Source organism: Photinus pyralis, unplaced genomic scaffold (assembly GCF_008802855.1).
Source record: "Photinus pyralis isolate 1611_PpyrPB1 unplaced genomic scaffold, Ppyr1.3 Ppyr1.4_LG1, whole genome shotgun sequence".
In the NCBI taxonomy this organism is placed as follows: domain Eukaryota; kingdom Metazoa; phylum Arthropoda; class Insecta; order Coleoptera; family Lampyridae; genus Photinus; species Photinus pyralis.
The window spans coordinates 30235800-30254705 of record NW_022170249.1 but is presented as its reverse complement, the minus strand read 5'-3'; the positions used below and the strand labels follow the sequence as shown (position 1 = coordinate 30254705).

Below are 18906 nucleotides of genomic sequence, written 5' to 3'. Positions count from 1 at the left end.
TAATAAATAGCACTGTATATAACATTGTATTGTTGTGTACGCAACACATGTCAAACGTGTATTGTATGTTGCCTATTTTTAGTTTGAATTTTCGATGCAACATGGCGACTGGGTTCCTCTTGTCCCCACTGTCTCTGTACATTGAAATAATTTACTTTTGTATGTACAAACATAGGATAATTCCATTATACGAGATCAAATTTGGTGGGTTTGTGTATTATAAGAAGTCTGATAATATTGTAATGCCCTGCCGAGTAAACCTTAAACTAAGCACATGGAAACAAGCTTAATGTACAAAAGCAGGTAATAATGTAATTAAAATTAATGAACAAGAACATGTGTAATGCACAAAACAACATGCAACATTAACTTTACACTGAAAGGTCATCTCGAATGCCCAAAACGGGACTGAATAATCGTTAAGTTTTTGAGCGTTATATCCATTTCTAAAATTCGGGGAACACCTACTTACTAAATTGTCAAATGTGGCTTCGTGCTTCTAGGAGACCAGGAATGTTTTCAAACAGCCGTTTAGGTTTACGTTTCACTTGTGAGTTGTGACCGTTTCGAGACTTGCGTGTCATCTAATGGTATTTTTGTTAGTTCGAATGGTGCGAGGGTTGGAGCTAAACTTGTAAAAGGTAAGGGACTGAACGCATCTCATTCATCCTACTGTTTTCCCTAAAAAACACTTTAAAGAATATATCGATTTATTAATTACATATTATAATTAATGCACATTGGTTTTAGAAAAAACTCAAATAAGCAAATCAACGCGCGACACTTATTATAATTAGAAAACAAAAATGGTACTTTTTCAGTGGATGAATCCCCTAATGGAACCCTTTTCAAGCTTAAGTGATTTAAAAGCTTCTTCTGTATTGTTTCTCATCTGAACTCCTGCAACAACAAAAGAAAAGATAACCACAAGTACCTTTAGGAATAATGCAATCATCTTCAAAGAATTACCTTTACAAAATTTCTTACACTCGCGATAAGTACGGAAATTATTTTTATTTGGGTGACAACCACCGAATATAAACTGGACGCAATCTTGTATAAATGGCCAATAATACCATCGGCGCATACCTGCTTTACAGGTGCTGATGAATTCGCGAAGGTTGCAAATGTATTCTCTCGAGCCTATTATTTTACATAATTAAAAAACGCCTTAGCTATTAATTACGACCTTGGTCCTCAACTTTGAAAAGTGATGCAACACAAACGGAACAGAAAACTATTGTTAGAACTGTAGGATGGAACATTTTAGCCACCACTTTGCTTAGTGCACACTTTCGGAAATGTACCTATCGTATGAGAATGCATACGAGACTGCTAGCGAAAACTGCGCTCAGTACATATAATAAGCTGTGCTCACGTGGTCCTCTTCCTAAGCGTCACCGAAATGAAATCCATACATCTTTTGGGATTCATGACACTTGTGGTATCATTACTTTTAGTGTTGAAAACACTTATAGGATGCTAGTTTCGAAGTTGTATGTAACGTTAAGATGAAACGCCCATATGTTAGCGAGAGTAGGGAAGGGTGAGTTATTCTGAGTGACTTTGAGCATGATGCGCACCGCATACGTCGGCTCCGGTTGGTAATAAGCAAAGGGGTCAGAACTTATCAGCGTTTCTTAATATAATACACAAGATAGCCAAACGCAGATGTAATTACAAGTGTGTCTGTCTGTTAGCACAATATCTCGAAAACGAGTGGGGGTGACCTCTTTTGTGACTTGTTTCCGTACAATTGTCTCTCGTACAGATATTTTCAGGATAATGAAGCTTGCATTTATCTCGACCGCGTTCAAAACATGAATTAAATTTTCAAAGAAATAACTCGAGTTGTTATTTGTGCACAAGAATAAAAAGCTAAATACCAACTCCCCTACACACGTTAATTTTTCGTCCTATTATTTGAGTTTTGTCCGAAATACCACTTTAAATAACGGGGCGTCAAAATAAACGTATTGTCTCGTTTTATTTCCGGAGTTGGAATGAGGTGTTGATATTAAACAGGTGGTTAATCAGCTGTAATTTAGTTATTCAATGCAGGCATGGATTCTGATCAAGGCTACCGGATGCAGGTATAGGAAATACAGGAAGCCTTTGCTTCAACTTTAAATTTTAGGTTTGGACTAGACCCCGACACAGTGCATATAACCGAGGCAATGGTCTACTTAAATGAAAAAGAATATTGCCTCGATGTAGCTCCCAAATAAGGTCGGCAAGGATTTACCTGGTGACGGCTTTCACCCAGTTCAAGCTACTTCTTCTTAAAGTCAGCTGAATCGAACAGAAAGGACGGAGATGATGATACTTGGGTTCAAGTCCCATCTACCGACTGATGAACGACACCAGAGTAACACAGGTGAGTAAAACGGCAAAATGCAACTAATTATCTAATTAACAGCCCTTACGATCGAGGGAGCTGGGGCTCTCTCGTTTCTCTCTCTAACTTTCTATATGCCCAAGTCGGCCGACGAAACGTACCTAACGCAATTGCCACTGGCCTGCCCGTCTCTAAACGATTCTACGCAGCTTCTCGGCCAGCCCGGGGATCGCTTAATTCGCGGCAACACGCTTTTCTCGAGACGTTCGCCTTATCGCTTGCTTATCGTTATAAACACGCGCGTTCATCTTTCATATGAAGTGGTACATAATTATGTCAATTTTCTTATACTTAAATGAAATTCGAAAAATGTAAAACCGCAACGCAAGCTACCATTACAAACTCAAATTTTTTAAGTACAATCACATTTCATTCTAATTCCTCTTAAAACTCCAAAGACATTTACTTGCTTCGACACTTTTTCCCATCTCTTTATGTTTTTAAGAAGGCGCAAGCGAAAATTATATGAGCAACTTGCAGTAGGACAGGATTTATAGAGAAAAGTACTGTAGTGAGACTAAGAAGCAAGAACTAGGAATAATTACACTTGCTTATTATACCGCTCACCTTTATCTAGGAGTGAAGTATCTCTATAGTCGATTCGCACTGAATATAAATAACAAATGCACGTTTCACCATCTTTCCTCTATAAACGGGTATGCTTTAGTACCTCCCGAACGCTTTCTTTAAAAGTTAAATATCCATACCTTAAGAACAACATAAAAAATCAGGCACGCTAGAAACGTAAATTTTTCGCCTTTATTGCTTTAGTCTCATAACCGAATTCTGTTTATGCCCCACGTCATAAAGATGGTAAGCTAGCGACTCTGTTTTGCTAGAAAAAAACTGTTTTTCCGGAAAAAGAGCACGATACGCATATTAGTGATAACGAGGGTCCGTACGACGGAAATAAAAAGCCAGGTTGATTGCAGTCGAGATAAATAAACAAGTTCATTGCCCGATTTAAACAACATTAGAAATGAAACAACATTTAAAGCTAACACACACAACTGTGTGACTCATGTTATTACGCCTAAATGGACAACCTAACGTAGCTAACTACAACAATAAACAACGATCTGTCTTTCATAGTATTTGCAACTTAAATTTCTCTTAATGTGTTAAAACAAAACAACACCCTATTCTGGAGCTCAGCAACTTATACGTACCCAACGAATTGAAATCAATTACTAGAGGGGGAGATTTACGTTAATTTATGCAAAATAAGTAACAGTCGAACCATTTAATAATCATTATGTATAGTTGTAATGCCTGTTGTAGATTTATCTTATTAATTAAGTAGAGTACAACATTGCTATAGTGAAATTAAGAAAGACATTTGTTACCGTGAATATAACACGACGATAATAAATGTTTATTTGAATGGTTAGAATTTAGCGTCGTGTCATAATAGATATCTGAACTGTAGGTGCACGGGCTAAATGAAGTATTTAAATTAATAGGTTAAAATTAAAGTCATATTATATCTCGTAAATTAGTGAGAAACTGTTAATTAACAAATGATTAGGGTCTGTCATTCATTAATCTAATGTTATTAATAGGCATTTACATACAAAGGGATAGCGGTATAACATCGCAGTTGGCACCAGTGCCAATAGAGCGCGGTTTGAGGGGATAGACAGTTTGAAACGCTACGACCGAAGCAACGGGCACGTAGTGATAAATTATATAATGAAAGCTTGACCAGTCGACACTTTAGCTATAATTTTGTGCATGGTAATTTAGAAGCGGATGCTTTCGAATACGACAGCCGAACTTTGCCACGTAATTTTCATGAATTCGATAATTATTAGAGGGCATCGGTTGTATTTGCCCATGTCGTACGTATTACTTTTGTTTGCTGCAAATTACAAGCGTCTTATTTTCTCACAAGATAGATCCTTTTCCTATTGATCACCAACGGTACCCTTATTACTTCTTGGAACAACTATATCAACAAGAAATGCCTCTGATTATAACATAATTGACAGTCGACATACTTCAAATCCTTCTATCCTCAACACTTATCAACTACCAATCATAGTAGAGGTGACGCTTATATTAATGTAAAGTTTGCAGCAATTGGGCTCATGAAATAAAGACGTCTTCAAATTTGATTGTTCATTATGCCGTTAACCCACATAATATAATGTATGATATTAACTTATTGAATTTGAATAAAAGAAAGTTTATTGAATAAGTTATCAAAAGTGTAAAATGAATCAAAATGCCAAAAGAGTTCCTACAAATTTAAACAGAATGCATTTAAAGCCATAATCCATGTTCCCCTAGAACTCATCGGACAAAAGAACCGAGCAGAAGAAAATTTCTAATCGCTGTTCATAGAGGCAAAATTTGGAGCAAGAGAGGTAACTGTGGAAAACGCTCAACACACGTTTTACATCACATCATGACTTGAATGGTCAGTTCAAATAGATTTCAAAGCAACTCCACTCCTTTCCCATTTGTGAAAAATAACATTCCGAAGTATCTTACATAAAGTACATGAAATACATTATTAATTAGCCGGACCTTCTCCAGTCCAGAAGGTATCTGAAGGTCCTGTATACGGTAACCTTAGGCTAAAGTTGCATTTGGAGATGAACATTTTAACACTTCGGCATTTACCTCTGCACGGACGAAACAATTAAAGACATTCAAAAAGGGCAGATTTGTACACAAAGAATTTAAGTCGCTAATCAATCTAACTGAGCTTAAACAATCAAATGAAAATTAATAACTGAGATAACATTGACAGCAAATAAAACCAAATTCAAGGATCACTTACCCTGAGTTACAAACAGCTAAAGGGAACATAATTTACAAGTAATTTCAATTAAAACTAAGACATTACCTTTTTGAAATGGAAAATGGCTCAAATCTTACACAAAAATTGGTAGTAAAGTTAAAAACATTCGACTGAACACAGAAAACAAAGTGACGCTACATTTTACCATGAACCTGTATGAACTAAACAAAGTGCAAAATCGGCAAAGATAAATCAAGACACCATACAAACTCAAATGGTTTTTAAAAATTGGTGATATATAAATTGCGATAGTATTGTAAAATGACAGCATTCTATTTTAAGGTTAATGCATCTCCAGCGATGTCTCTATATACGCCGAGGGGTTACCCACTCACTTAGTCCTCGGTACACCTTTCGGTTTAGTTCGATTTTAATCTGTTTAGTCCTGTTTAGTCGTCTTAGTCCGAACTATTCCAGTTTAGTCCAGTTAAGTACGATTTAGTACTATTTAGTTCAAATTAGTCCATCCTAGTCCAGTAAAATGTCATCGTTGCAGGTAAAATCGAAGGCTGGATAGAGGACGAGATCGAGGGTGAAATTGTGTGATTTAAAATAAAATGGAGTATGTTGATGATCATTTATTGCTACAGAAATTAAAAAAAAAACAAATTCTGCTTTGTCAGTGATCAATAAAAAAAACAATAACATCAGAGTGCATATATGTATGTTTGTTCATGTCACAATAATCGTATCCTATAAACGTAAGACGTAAGCTACTCACACAGAGAGGAAAAACTCGGGAAAATACGAGGGAAAATGATAATAATTCGAATAATAATTATTTAGATTTGCGTCACAGTTAATGCAAGAGCGAGTATTTACTACGTCACAAGCAGGGACACGGTCAACTCGCCAAAGGCGACTCGCCACCGCACCACTCGCCACCGACCGACTAGCCAACGGGACAACTCGCCAACGCGACAACTCGTCAACGGGACAACTCGTCACCGCGACAACTCGTCAACGGACGACTCGCCACTGCGACAACTCGCCAACGAAATATTTTTCCCTGTTTAATGTGTCATACAAATGCATCCCACAAATACAATAGTCAATTTCCCTAATTTTGTAAACAAAGTTTATCGAAAAATTGTAGTCAATATTTGAATGAAGACCCAACCGCCAATACCTGTTTCTATTACTGTATTTTGATATAACGACATCTTCTGCAAATTACCTGGTTCTAAGGTAATTATAGTAGACAAAATCACCCTGCTAACATTTTCCAATACATTTTTAATGACAGACAGTTTCTTTTGTTTTCCCTTTCAAGTAATGAGACGCCGCATTAGGAGTTTTAAGTGCAATTTGAGTTTCCTATCTTTACGTTGGCATTTTGCTTTTATTTTGGAAATCGGGGAATCTATTACTACCACGCAACAGGGAAAAATATTTCGTTGGCGAATTGTCGCAGTGACGAGTCGTTCGTTGGCGAGTTGTCGCGGTGGCGAGTTGTCGCATTGGCGAGTTGTCGTGGTGGCGAGTTGTCGTAGTGGCGAGTTGTCCCGTTGGCGAGTTGTCGCGTTGGCGAGTCAGTCGGTGGCGAGTGGTCCGGTGGCGAGTCGCCCTTGGCGAGTTGACGCGTACCGGCGACTTGCCGAAGTGCAAGATGAGTCGCACGCGTATGATTTAGTTTAATTTAGTCCGATTTAGTTCGCCTTAATCCAATTTAGTTCGAGTTAATCCAATTTAGTCCAATTTAATCAGGCTCCAAGACCTTAACCATACAAGCGCGAGACTTCAGCGCCAAACATACAAGATTCGTCCGCGTGTTGCAGATAACAATAGTAGGGGAGCTCAATAGGTGATGTTGGGATTTCATCGAGCGCGTCAGATTAAAGTGAGGTGGGTTGACTACGTGTTGAAAACTGTGCATTTTAATCATTTGACAATTTGAGCGTGGCGTGATGGAGTGGTAAAGTCACAAACTTGCAAAAAGAAACGTTACAGTGAAATTTTTTTGTATTTCGAAGGAAATTATTAAAGAATAACGAAAGTAATATAATCTGCCGATTTCCACACTCCAAAGTGGAGCAAATCGTCAATAAAGCTCAGTGCGTTCAGCAGTTGATGCACCTCAGTTGACTGAGATCATAGGCGACCGTGTCATAAATTATACGTACAAAGCTCTAAATATCTTACGCGCTCAAATAAATCCCGGTTTCTATCCTTCCGTACACTCTCCTTCACCATGCAAACCTGTAATAAAACGGGGCCTAAATAACAAACAATGCACGCTAAACGAGGAACAATGTAACCGTTCATTTTTTAATCCCTTCAGTTTAAAAAAAAAACACCTTTGCCCAAATTGTAGGGACGCTAATGGCATAATAACAATATTAGTTCAAAAGAAACTAATACATGATTACAGTTGAGTTTTATGCCTTATTTCAGAATTAAACGTTTCCTTTGTTAGCCTATTTCTTTTTCTTTCCTAGGGTCTCCCTTGTTACCCAACAAAAACCTTATTTGGCTCTATTTTTTCCCATTTGTTTATTTAGTGCCACTCACAAATCATAAAGTGAGAATTGTTTCTTCTAGAGAAGTCTAGAATCAGCATATCATATTTCATGGAAAGAATGAGTCACATAAGTTTTCACTCCTTATCGACAGTGATTAATCCTTTGTCGACTTGATGTCGCCTTGATTTCGCTCTACAAAATTCGCTACAATATGAAGTAGAAATTTAAGAAGTAATTATAAAAATAGGAAAAAGCTATAATTCGAAAGATCTTTGAAACTAACTTTTTCGTTGGTTTTACATCAGACATAGAATTTCGTGTAGAATTAGAATTTGGAACCAAATACAGGGTGTTCTATTAAAAAAATGGCGCCCTACTTTGTGATCGGGTCCTGTATAATTCAAAATATTTTTGAAATATCCAGAATATTCTAGCATATTATAAGAGCACAATCTCGACAAATCCTTCCTTAGGGCCACTACAACACTCCGTGCAATCGTGCACTCTCTCTCGTTTCTTTTACATACATTTTGAATTGGCACACAACGAGCCATTACTAAACAACCAAGAGTAACAACACGAATTTTCAAAAGTGCCCAAACATATGAAAATAGAAGCAATCCTGATCCCAATATTTTTTGCGATCGTGATTGTCTAAGCAAAATGTGTATTGAAATAGAATACGCTATTCTACGCTCATTCATTATATTTTACACGGATTCAGTGGAATTGCGTGACAAAACTAAACGTCTTTTGGTAAAAAATCTGTATTATCAACTTGTGATTGACAGAACGGCTACGGCCTGATGGTGTATGGATATCTAACGTATTTGGTAATCAATCTTGTTAAAGCAATCGATTCAATGAAACTTAGCTACAACCATTAGTTAAACGTAACGGACAATTGCTTTGCGTACTTTGACTGGTTCACCTTTAGAGCCCTAGTTTTTCGTTCTATACACTAAAATAGGAAATTCATTTTTGTACTCATTGAATGGAAAGATAATGTTTCCAAGCATCCTCGATGCACGGGAAAACGACTTTCCCGCATCGCGGTGTTTTTTAGTTTCCGCTGGAGAGAAGGGGTTATGCGCGTTCTTCGGTTGGTAGTACTTATTGAAGTCAACGAACGTCATGTCATGGTTAACTGTCATCTGCTGTAAAATCAATTAAGCCGTTGGTTGAGGGTATTTAGTGCGATTAATCGGAAACAGACGTACACTAAGTTTTACGTAAATATATAAACAAGAACTTATAACGCAATCAAATTATTTTTCAGAAGTGGAACTCAAGAAAAAGTAAAATTTATTGTTAAAACGTCTTAAAATGTGACCAGTGATATTCTGCAACTATTCGCATATGCAGTTTAAGAAAGCACATATTAACACACACAAAGCTTCCAAGGATTTTAAATGTAACGAGTGTATTTACGCAACTCAAGATATTCAGTGCAAACGATGCAATGCCGTGACCAGTAGTAGCACTCATTGCAAAGGCAAAATATGTATTAACCAAAGATGTGGAAGTTTTAATTGTGACCAGTGCATTAGTAAAAGTGGGTAGTTACAAAATTATGTTACCAACCAAACATATGATTGTGTTACCAACTCATGATTAAAAAAAAGCTAATTTACAAAACTTTATTAATTTTGACCTTTTTTTACGCAATTCGTTACAAAAAATATTGTACCTAACTCTTTCGGAAAGAATTTTCCCGCATTCGCACTAAATGCAGCACTCCCTACGGTCGTGCTGCAAACAAAGTGCTCATGCGGGAAAATTAACTTGCCGAACTTGTTAGGTAAATAACTAGTGTAGTTTCGCGACGCTTTGAGCAATCAAATTTCACGCTTCTTTCTTGCTTCTAATTAGTACAAGGGTTGCTAAGTTTCAAGATCTTTTATGAGCACCGTCGCCGTCTCGGAAGAATTGAAGATTGAGTTAGTAGTCCAGAATTTTCGGAAATTCAGCGGATGAACTCGCATTTGGATGACTGCCCCTGCCTGTGGAAACGTGGACGTGGTCTGGTGGATTGGGAACTAAACTACGAACTGAGAGGATTCAGGTTCGATTCTCAGTCCCACCGGAGTTTTCTTATCCGCTCAGCCTCTATAATTGAGTACTTGGGGTTTATCTCTGGCAGGTAGCTACCAGATTGTAAACTCTTTTTTAGGCTGGTCGGATACGTTGTAAAAAAATCATTATTCGTGTACCACGCTTTTCTTGGAGATTTATTGCTTGCGGTAAATGCTAAGAAGAGCTTCGAGGACGTAGGCATCTAAACTTTATTTTTGTGTTAAAGTTTACCATTTCCGTATACTCATGAGTGCATTGAATAGATATATTTTTTTGTATTTATGTAATTATATTTCCATGGTGGGTTAAACTTGGAAAGAGAATTCCGTTTTAAATATGGAAAAATGGAAAAATTTTAAAGTATATGTTAGGGATCCTGTTTACGATATAGATCGTTACATATGAAAAGTCGCGTGTGAGGAATTTCCACTTGTTTTTGCTGAAATATTTCGACGGTTTAAAATTAATATTATGTTCACTTTGAGGTAACGAATTCAAACAGAATTTGAAGTTCGGTTGTTTTTGATTCGATTATATTAGAATGTAATGAGACTACCTGGACCGTTACAAGGGCCAAAGACATCGCCCAACCGTCCTATATTCGTCAATTTCCGGCAAGTGTACTTACCTTCAACAAGAGGGCGCTTCAAATCGACCGCTTGTTACACTAAAGTAAATTGTTTTATAAATAAACTGTACATTTTCTAATTGCTCGGAATTTAGACCAACCCATCTGTCACAAAAAACGTAATAAAATACTACCTTTAATCTTAATTGTTTCATTCTTCGCATAATTTAACTAAGTACTCTGAAAAAGTTAATATCCTGGAAAAGTAGGTGTACAAAGTACACAATTAATTACTTAGATTAGTAAGTGATGATAAAAAGTAATTGATTTGTCGTAAACGTTCGAGCAACGCATGGTGCATTTATGATAGCACCTTCAAATAATTGAACTAATTAAATGTTTCCGTAAAGACAAAGGGAACGAGGAAGGCGTATTGCGATATTCTGGTAGATAGATCTTGTGCCTCAGGTGTAGGTTGTAAGCATTTACATAATAATACCGCCGCTATACCTACTCGATGTTAATTGCGATCACTATTTGCAATTAAAAATAACCACTTACTCTCACTAATTAGTACATTGATTTACAGGGGTGTTGCCAAGATTTGTGATGCTTTTTACGGCTACACTCTCATCATGAACGACTAGCGCTTTTTCAGTAATTTAAAAACTGGCCGCGCTGTATCTTTGAATAAATACGAATTGTATTAGCAAGGACGATTATATTTTAATCGATTATTTTGGAACCTCAAACGCAAATTCAATCAGTTTCGGCGGATTAATTGGTTTTAACAGTGTAGTTTAAGCTCAGGTGTGGTGTTACATACATTGATTATAAAATTAATTATAAACCTTACGTAAAAGCCATTTTCTGTGCATTATCACTGTTAATTTCTTCCACATCGAGCGTGTATTTTAAAAGCGGATGCGTTACTAATTGCACCTATAATTAGAGCATTTTGTTCATATCCTTTAATTATTCGGTAACAGCAACAGCCTCCTAAGGTAAATTTTTAATATAAAAATTTGCGCTTGTGGAATTACTCAACCGTTTCCCTCTACCTGGCTTTAAATAATGAAAAATATGGTTCCACTTTTCATTATTGTAACGTGCATAGTTGTATACACCGTTTGGGGTTAGATGTAAAAGAAGATCATTTAGGTTTTAGAAAGCTTGAATGCCAACTTTACTAACTAATTAAAGGAATTAGGAGTCTCGTTAATAAATAAACTATGTATAGGGTTAAAATTACGTACAGTGATATGTATTAAGAAGTAGACATAGGGATTTACGTCTATGTCTATTTTTAAATGACATTCTCTGTTCTGAAGACCGTCTAATTTTATGCATTTAAAATAACAAATAAAGCTCTAACTGTCATATTAATTAATTTGAATGGATTCACAGAAAATAAATCTCTTACGCTCCTTAAACTGTTACTGGCACTATACTGTATTCATTTTAAGAAGGTAGCGGTAAAAAACATAGAGAAGATTTGACCTTCAGTGTGATTGGTTAAAACACAAGTCAGTATTACGCTGAAACATAAAACGAGTGGCGAATTTTGCAAGCTGGTAGTTTCTGTTGGCATCTAAACTATTGAAGTGTCATTAACTGTTAATGTCAAAGATTGATTTGTGTTTGCAGTGCAAGATATTTCTACTTTACAATAATTTGGTGCCGTTTTATATTTTTCCTGTGTGTGCTTATCTTCAAACTCAGCGCCATCTACTACCTTCTTATAATGAATGAAGTATATACCAATTGACAATATCAACTTGTTCTTCAGTTGAATACATCGCACGAACGAAAATACGGAAACCAAAGCAACACTATTAATTAATAATTAATATGACCGCCAGATCTTAATTTGTTTCAAGAAGTTATTTCGGTTGCATAAATTTAGGCGCCCTTTAGAATTTGTCATTTAAAAGTAGACATAGGGAAAAACAGCATCCTTGGGGAAAAACAATACATGTGAATCCCTATGTCTACTTCTTAATAAATATCACTTTATATGCAAAAGCAAACTATACACGTTATACCATTAAAATTTAAAAATTAGAATAGATTTTAATAGATTACAAATTACGCTAACTAGCTGACTTGAATTTATTACCTACCAAGCTGGTAGGTGCTCGAATACGAATTGGCACAGTCGACATTTTTCCGAGCACAAACCATTTTGTTCCTAACCCGGGTAGGAATGAAAGCAAGGGGGAAGTCATAACCGCATATGATAAAAATTAAGAATGAAATCCTCTAGATTGTAACGATTTATTTTCTCCAATACGAAGCATTATTATTGTTTACGGTTTATTACTTCTTGAAAAGCCCTTGTAACTTTTGAAGCGATTTGATAGTTGGCTCCAACTATTGATGTAACAACCACGTAATTTTCCGCGCAGATTGCCAATGCCTTGATTTTTGGTTGTCGATTCTCATTTTTTTTCTTTGGTAAGCCGTACCGAAATACACACCGATTACAAAACCAGCTGAAAGCGTGACGTAGAACGCCTGGAATTTTAATTGTCATCTTCCATCGCTCATGTACCACCCCCGTGCTTCTTCATTTGATGCGCTCCCCACAGTTTTCGAATCCGTAGAGTTTTCAAAGAGGACCTTCGTACTTCCCCCGCCGAGTTTGTTTACGGTCTTCGACCTTCTTGTGTACATTCAATGGTCGAGGTTTGGCTCACAAAATTTTGATTTAGAGAAATTAAGGTTGTCGAGTAGGCGCATGGTTGCTATAAATTCAAGATCAAGGTTACTGGCTGCTCTAGAACAGGAAGTAGCTCACTTAACCGTTACCGTTTGTTTTAAAAACTATAGTAGGGAACCAATCAAGAGGGGCAACATTAGCGTACCGATCTAACTAACCCTGGAAAATTGATAAAATCTGTAATGATTTACGATTTATTATACCAATGCGGAGACAGACGAAGAAACCGCGATTGTGACGTAAGCAGAGTGCTCCAATCACAATGATTATTGCAAACGCATTTATGGTTTGAAACGTACGTAATGAATCCTTTCGCAAAAGTTATTTATCGCCATCCACAATAAAGAGTTATACAATAATTTTCTATAACTTTAATACACTTACGTCAATATACGTCGAGGGCATTGTAATGACAGTTGATTAGAATCAGTTATAAGATGATTCGTCGCCAGCACCTACCTTAATAATGGGCGAATGAATAAAACCCGAAGCACAAAGCCTTTCAACATTGCATTAGAGACACAATTGAAAATAATAAACATAAAAATAGAAAATGCCTCGTTTAAAGTACGAGCGTGGAAGAGTTTTGAAATGAAATGCAGATGGCGCTGGCTGCTAACATTGTCTGCGAAAATACAATATGTTTCCTGTGGTGGTGACGAGATATGCCTGCCTTCATTTCCCTCGCTTTGTCTTATTTCTCTCCATTATAAACGCTTGTAGATATACCACGGCAATGGAAATAGCCTTACGAAGATATGTTTATATTTAAATTTTCACCCTACCTATTAAATAATATAAATTTCTCTCTAGCTTTTCGTCTGTATGCGCTTTTCAGAGTGATAAACGAAAAGTTACTTTTCTATTGAATGTGGGCGCATTATTTGCGCCACAACCAAAAGGTAGCGTAGTTGCAGAAAGTTATCTTGTCAGTGTAACAACAAATTAAACGTTTTGTTTTCGAATGAACATTGTGCAATTGAACATATTGTATCTAAAATGGTAAACGACTTTCGATTGTAGCAAAGAAGAGGTGCATAGGTGACGTTACTTCGGCGTTTAGTTTATTCCGAGATTATTACACAAATATTTGCCACTAACAGACTTGTGACATATCTAGATACTTGTAGTCAGATTTATTATTCAATGCTTGTAGCTATTTTAGATAGAACAACTATACAGGGTGGTGACTTGCGTAACGCATCATAGGCATTTCAATGTAAAATTCATAACGTGCGATTATTGGCTCCCCAAATTATTTTAGAGTAAGAATGTATTAAGGTTTTTTGTAGAAAAAATTTTTTTACGTCAATCAACCGTATTAGTTTTCCATTTTTTACATAATATAAGACGGAAAATTGGAAAAATAAAACCTCCATCTTTTTCAATAATCTGTGATGCCATGGAATTTTATAATACAAAAACTTCGCCAATATCCGTCTTGCCATGGAATGCCTGCTATAAAACAAATCAAATTCTATCAACATAAAGAAAGACCAAATTACTAAATACGGTTTCCCAATATAACAATTTACAATAAATGTTCGATTAAGTCACCATTAACTGCAAGACAGTAACCAAGTCGATCATAAAATTCATTTCGAACTGCTGCTAATTGATAACTGGATATCTTTTTGTTTTATAAAATTCCATGGCATCTCAGATTATTGAAAAAGATGCGGGTTTTATTTTTCCAATTTTCCGTCTTTATTATTAGTCCAGGCTATATAATATTTTTTTACAAAAAAAAATAGTTACCGGGCGAAACCGGGTTTTTCAGGCAGGTGAAATGAATAGAAATTGGGAAAAAATAATTAAAACAGCTGAATTTTTCCGCGGGTGAAATCGCGGGGGTTGAAAGGGGTGGAAAGTGGTGTTTTGCAAATTGTGGCAAAACTGTTAATTTTAGACGAAAATGTTAAATATATTAAGAAAGGAAGATAATTTTTGGGCCCATAAAGTTGAACCGTTTCGAAGATCTCACGATTTCTGAAAAAACCACCTCTTCTTCAAGGGGATGAAAAATCTATTTTTTTCAGCGTACAGAGGTGCGCGGGGTAGCAAAATTTTCTGGAAGGCTTATATTTTAATAAACAAAAATAAAAAAATATTATTCTTATTGCAAAAATTCGAGAAAATCGCCAAAAACTGGAAAAACAGTTTTAAGATATACACGGTTTTTGACATGATAAATCAACATGTTGGATGTTAATAAAGATTTTTTCGAAATCTGTCTGCTTGCTTCTCTTCAATGTTTGCTTAAATATTCTCTTTTGTTATCTTATGTTGAACTGCTTTAGTTAAAACATCTTTATTATTTGGAATTCTTTTGCTTTCTGAACAATTTCTTTTTGTTCACTGACTCTTCTAACTGCCTGTTTTATGCCGATGTAATTGCGTTGGACCTGTTGATAAACTTGCAAAATTTGCAATAAGCACGTTAGTTTTACCAGCTAGAGCAAATGATTTGAGGTGTAAAACCTGGAATAAACTTTATGAGGGTTTTATTCATAATTCCTGTAGGTAAATTAACGATCCTCAGACGCAGCTTAATCCCATCAGCTGTAAAACAGGCAGGAAGAAGAGTTAGTGAACAAAAACAAATCATTCAGGAAGCAAAAGAATTCGATTATACTTCGAATTGCTTTTATTGCGGTAAAAATGCAGAAAAAAGAAATAATAAAGATGTTTTAATTAAGGCAGTTGGGCACTAGGAAACAAAAGAAAATACTTTAACAACATTAAAGAGAAGAGAGAAAACAGATTTCAAAAACTTTTTATTAGCGCTGATCCAATACGTTAATTTATTTGCAAAAATTTTACCTACTGTCAAAAACGGTATATCTTAAAACTGTTCCCCCCATTTTTGCCGCTTTTCTTAAAATGTTTCTATTGGAATAATATTTTTTATTTTTGATTATGAAAATGTAAGTCGTTACGAAAATTTTGCTACCCCGCGTACCTCTGTACGATGAAAAAAAATACATTTTTCAAACCCCTACGACATTTTTTCGCAAAAATAAGAATAAAAAACGAAAAAAACAGTTTTCCCGGTTTTTCTAGGAAAATTGGAGGTTATGTGAAAATAGTGCAGATACAAAAGTTGCTCATTTTTTTCATCTCTATAACTTTTACATTTAGCATTTTCGTTTAAAATTAATAGTTATGCCACAATTTGCAAAACACCACTTTCCACCCCTTTCAACCCCCGGGATTTCATCCGCGGAAAAATTCAGCTGTTTTAATTATTTTTTTTTCAATTTCTATTCATTTCACCTGCCTCAAAAACCCGGTTTCGCCCGGTAACTAATTTTTTTTTAAATAAATTATTTTAGAGCTATTTAGCTTGCACTATATGCAAAAAATTGAGAACAATACGGTTCATTGACGTAAAAATTATACATTTTTGCTCTAAAATAATTTGGGGAGCCAATAATCGCATGTTATGAATTTTACATTGAAATCCCAATGATGCGTTACGCAAGTCACCACCCTGTATAGACAGTTTTGAAATATACAGTTAAATATCTAGATTCCTACTTTAGAAAAAATGTAACGATATCTGTAACTCGGTACATTTTTCATTGTATCTTATTAGACAGTTTTTTTTTGTGTCTTACCAAACGATATAAACAGGAGATTTCTAGGTATTTTTGATTTTCACTCCAGTATATTAAAATCTTTTTTAATTTACAGTAACTTTGCCCAAATTTAAATTAGGTTCACTACAACAATAGAGTATAGTATATTATGCAATGAGCATTTAATGACCGCTATTAAGACACGAGTATGAGAATGAATACGAACTGGAACTAGAACTGAAACTAGAACTGGAACTAGAACTGGAACTAGAACTGGAACTAGAACTGGAACTAGAACTGGAACTAGAACTGGAACTAGAACTGGAACTAGAACTGGAACTAGAACTGGAACTAGAACTAGAACTGGAACTAGAACTGGAACTAGAACTGGAACTAGAACTGGAACTAGAACTGGAACTAGAACTGGAACTAGAACTGGAACTAGAACTGGAACTAGAACTGGAACTAGAACTAGAACTGGAACTAGAACTGGAACTAGAACTGGAACTAGAACTGGAACTAGAACTGGAACTAGAACTGGAACTAGAACTGGAACTAGAACTGGAACTAGAACTAGAACTGGAACTAGAACTGGAACTAGAACTGGAACTAGAACTGGAACTAGAACTGGAACTAGAACTGGAACTAGAACTGGAACTAGAACTGGAACTAGAACTGAAACTAGAACTGGAACTAGAACTGGAACTAGAACTGGAACTAGAACTGGAACTAGAACTGGAACTAGACTGGAACTAGAACTGGAACTAGAACTGGAACTAGAACTGGAACTAGAACTGGAACTAGAACTGGAACTAGAACTGAACTGGAACTGGAACTGGAACTGGAACTGGAACTGGAACTGGAACTGGAACTGGAACTGGAACTAGAACTGGAACTAGAACTGGAACTAGAACTGGAACTAGAACTAGAACTGGAACTAGAACTGGAACTAGAACTGGAACTAGAACTGGAACTAGAACTGGAACTAGAACTGGAACTAGACCTGGAACTGGACCTGGAACTGGACCTGGAACTGGAACTAGAACTGGAACTAGAACTGGAACTAGAACTGGAACTAGAACTGGAACTAGAACTGGACCTCCAAACTAGAACTAGAACTGGAACTGGAACCGGAACCAGAACAAGAACCGGACCTGGGTCCAGAACCGGAACCAGAGCGAACCGAAACCAGAACTGGAACTTGAACCCTAGAAGAAATCAATGGTAACCCATCTCCTTTGTTGACGTAAAATTGACCTACCTCTTATATAAGAGGCAAAAAGAGACAAATTACAGCCGAAACCTAAAACAGGTAGACTCTAAATAAACGAAATGCAAATGACAGTACTTACGATGAAAAGGAAAGAACGTGGATGTATAGTTTCATACAGGTGAAATCCTGCCCACTAATTACTTCGGAATCCCCAAATTATGAATCGAATCGCCACGCTTTCAGTTGTTTGTTTAATTGACGTGTACCTCGATACGGCTTACGAAAGAAAGAGGAAGATGAGAATCGGCACCTACAAATCAAGCAAATCGGCAAATTGCGTGATCAATAGATGGGAGCCATCTATCAAATCGCTTCCAAAAGTTACGAGGATCTTTCAACAAGTAGTAAACCGCAAACAACAATAAAGCTTTGTAATGGAGAAAATAAATCGTTACAGATGTCCTTAATTTGCGCGAGAGTGTACATGGAGTTCTCCCCTCGTCTAAGGTCCCCTCGTTTTGACCTCAGAGCGCTCGGTCTAGAAGCGCTCCGGCAGCACTAGACAAAGGAAATGAGCGCATAGTGGGGAGGTCTAGCGAGAGTGTACACGATAATTTCGGGAGATCTCGGAATTCCTCGATTCATCATACTTACTCGGAGTGCTTGGGAATGTCTCGAACACAGAACCGATTCGAGGTTTATTCGCAACAGTAGACACAATGCCTGGGGTTTCCCGCCTTGGAGCTTCTCGGTTCGGAGTGTCTCGTGCTCGGATCGCCTGGGCGAGCGAGTACTGCCGGCATAAGAACTAGGTTCCTACGACTATCATCTAAGAGATCAGAGTCTGGGAGAAAGTAAGTGGTAAATTAGCTCTACAAGACTCATCGTGGTACCACGATTTCAGATCAATAAGCAGATTGACAGATAGATAGACTGTTCCTCAGTAGTTATAGTACACACTTCTCATCTCTAATACTTTGGTAGTAAAACAAGAAATTGGAAAAGTGCTACATTCTTATGAAAATTTTAGGAGTTAGCCCAAAATTCTCATCGTTTTTAGATGCTTTAAGTTTGGCA

At 36.5% G+C, this 18906-nt stretch overlaps 1 long non-coding RNA gene across 2 annotated transcripts; it reads left to right on the top strand.

The window, feature by feature from the left end:
• LOC116159892 lies at nt 1-3836 on the top strand. Of its 2 annotated transcripts, none has more exons than XR_004143082.1 (3): nt 1-641; nt 2062-2093; nt 2138-3836. It is a non-coding gene; the product is annotated as an uncharacterized LOC116159892 (long non-coding RNA). The 2 variants fall into 2 exon arrangements; XR_004143081.1 differs by having other exon boundaries at nt 2049-2093.
• Nucleotides 3837-18906: the final 15070 nt, after the last annotated feature.